Source organism: Myotis yumanensis, unplaced genomic scaffold (assembly GCF_028538775.1).
Source record: "Myotis yumanensis isolate MYYU_CA2020_CCGP unplaced genomic scaffold, mMyoYum1.0.hap1 SCAF_11, whole genome shotgun sequence".
Classification (NCBI taxonomy): domain Eukaryota; kingdom Metazoa; phylum Chordata; class Mammalia; order Chiroptera; family Vespertilionidae; genus Myotis; species Myotis yumanensis.
This window is the reverse complement of record NW_027223762.1, coordinates 58,960,873-58,963,373: the sequence shown is the minus strand read 5'-3', so window position 1 is coordinate 58,963,373 and position 2,501 is coordinate 58,960,873. Positions and strand designations below refer to the sequence as shown.

At 50.2% G+C, this 2,501-nt stretch overlaps 1 pseudogene; it reads left to right on the top strand.

Annotated features, from left to right (window-relative positions):
- The first annotated feature begins 273 nt into the window (after positions 1 to 273).
- LOC139019280 (pre-mRNA-splicing factor 38A pseudogene) lies at positions 274 to 1,167 on the top strand (annotated as a pseudogene).
- The last annotated feature ends 1,334 nt before the right edge of the window (positions 1,168 to 2,501 follow it).

Genomic DNA, 2,501 nt, shown 5'->3' with positions numbered 1-2,501 from the left:
TGGGGAAATGCTGGTGCTATGTGAGTAGGTTACAGATCAGCAGGACTCACCTGGGGGAGGGGTCACTGTGGGGGAGGGGGAGGAGCAGAGTATGTGCCTTTGAGAGGAGATAAATAAGAAGGAGGACACTGCGAACTCATTCAAGCCCTGGTCCCGTAGCTCTGTGGCTAGAGGGTCATCCAGATAGGTCCATGTTGTGGGTCCGATCCTCAGTCAGGGCACATCCAAGAAGCAGCTAATGAAGGCACGCAATAAGGGCAACAGGCTCTAAAAATGGTGAACCTCATAGTGACGGAGGATCAGAGCATCCATGGCACCTCCCTCCATATCAGGTGAAGATCATTCGGACTCGAATCTATGAGACCCGCACTGGAGAGAGGAGTGCTTTGGACTGACCCCCAGACTTGTGGTCCATAAAGTCATGGCATTAAGGTTTGTGGGTAGTGTCTCCCTTTCTGTGATTGACCTTGAAACGGCTTCAGATTCAGGCGGAGAAGGACATCATTATTGAGTTTATAAAAAATGAAGACTTCTGTTTGCCTGCATGTTGGGAGCACTTTCCATGAGGCTGACAGGCAATGCAATTGATTCCTAAAAGTACTTGGAGCCTCTGTCAATGTCAACAGAATAATTAGGAGCCAGAACTGAAATGCAAAGTTTGAACTGATGCATGTAGATGAGTTCATTGATAAACTTCTTCAAAGTGAGAGTCCGTGATGTCATTCTGGCCTGGCAACAGAAAGACTATGTGCTCAAGGGAGCTGAGCAATTGCAGCTAGTGCTCTGGACCAGGACATGGATGATGTCAAGTCCACTGAACAGCAGGAAGAAAAGGATGTGAGGTTGGAGAGGATACCATCACTCCATCACCGGGGGAGAAGCTACCGGAACTTGGACTAGCCCCATCGCTCTCCCACCCTGTGGTACAGAAGAAGTTGGTACTGGGATCCCAGTAGGCAGAGACCCAGTCTCAAAAGAAGGAGCCCTTCCCCTCATGTCCCAGAGAGGTATCAGTGTAGGAGTCTAAGAAGTCACCACTGCAGGTCCTGAGATAGACCACACACCTCCTGCTCCAAGTCCCCAGGTCATCACCATAGTCACAGATGCAGGTGCCACTCAAATCGATCTAAGAAGGGCCACAGGAAGAACCACAGAGGGAAGGAGTAATGGCCCCGGGTGGGGTTTAGTTCGAATGGCCTCCTGCACATGTGAAGTCATCTCTCTCTGTGGAAGGATACACATCTTCTCCTGAGGCAGCCTTGAGAATACTTTAGGGTTTTCTGTTGTTATTGTTATTGTATTAACCTAAAAGATTCTCCATATGTTTTTCTTTTTAAATAAAAGAGGTTTTGAGTTTTGTGTCTCTTTTTGAGAACCACACAATAGCCCACCCACTGGGCAGCAAATAGCCAGCAGATGTGTCCACACGCAGGTCATTCACACTGCAACATGGCCAACCTGACAACATGCTCAGCGAGAGAAGCCAGGCTCAAACCCACAACACGTGACTCAGGGTCTCCTGGGTGGTGGGCCTGCCCTAGTGGAGTCTCTCCATGGCTCCTAGTCCCCAGAATGGGACCGTGTTCTTGTCCTGCCAGGTGAACCCCACCCCCATTTCCCATCTTCTCTATGCCTGCGGTTTTCAAGTGACATGACAGAGGCCCTATGGAGCAGCCTCAGGTCTTTTAAAGCAATTCAGTCACCTGTTCTCCCTGAGTGCACCTTCGGTCAGAGACCGCGTACCTCCACGTAAGGAAATGCCAACTTAACTGCATGTGCACCATGTGAAAGGTTCCAGATTTTCCTCTCACCCCAGGTCTCAGTCTCAACAGTGCTTCTCAATGACTGAGACACAGGTGTCCCTGTGCTTGTAACTGTCACAGCCTCATTCATAACTTCGCATACTGTTCTAAGGCTAAGGATGGGGGGCTTTATTTTTAATTAAATCAAAGTGGGAAATTATCCCAAAAATGCAAAAACAGAGACTCAAACAATTCTAGTGGGGCTCAGGGGTGTGTGTGGGATGGCTGTAGGCAGGACTTCCCAAAGATGAACCGATCCAGGGAACCAAAGAATCAGGAGGCGCCCCCAGATACAGAAGGAGGTGCAGCTGCAGTGGGTCAGGAGACTTGGGGATGGGGAAGAGCAGCCTGGAGAGACCTCTGGGTGGAGACAGAAGAGCCCTGGCCAGCTCCTCTCAGGCAGACACAGAACCCAAATTCCTACCAGGGCCTTTTCTCAGGTTCTGCTTTGCCAACCCCTGGAAAGGACAGACCATGTCCCAAAGGCAGTGGGAATATCCTAGGCAAAGACAGAGAAGAATGAGTAAGGGTGGGCTGTGCAGGCAGATGATCTATCTCAGCGCAGTGGGGGGTTCCCTTTTACTGTTAACTAGAGGCCAAGTGCACATGAAATCATGTACAAGTAGCTCGCTTCCTCCAGCCACAGCTGGCCACCCCGCCCATTGCTGCTCTTAGCTCTCCAAGGCTAGTAGCTCTTGC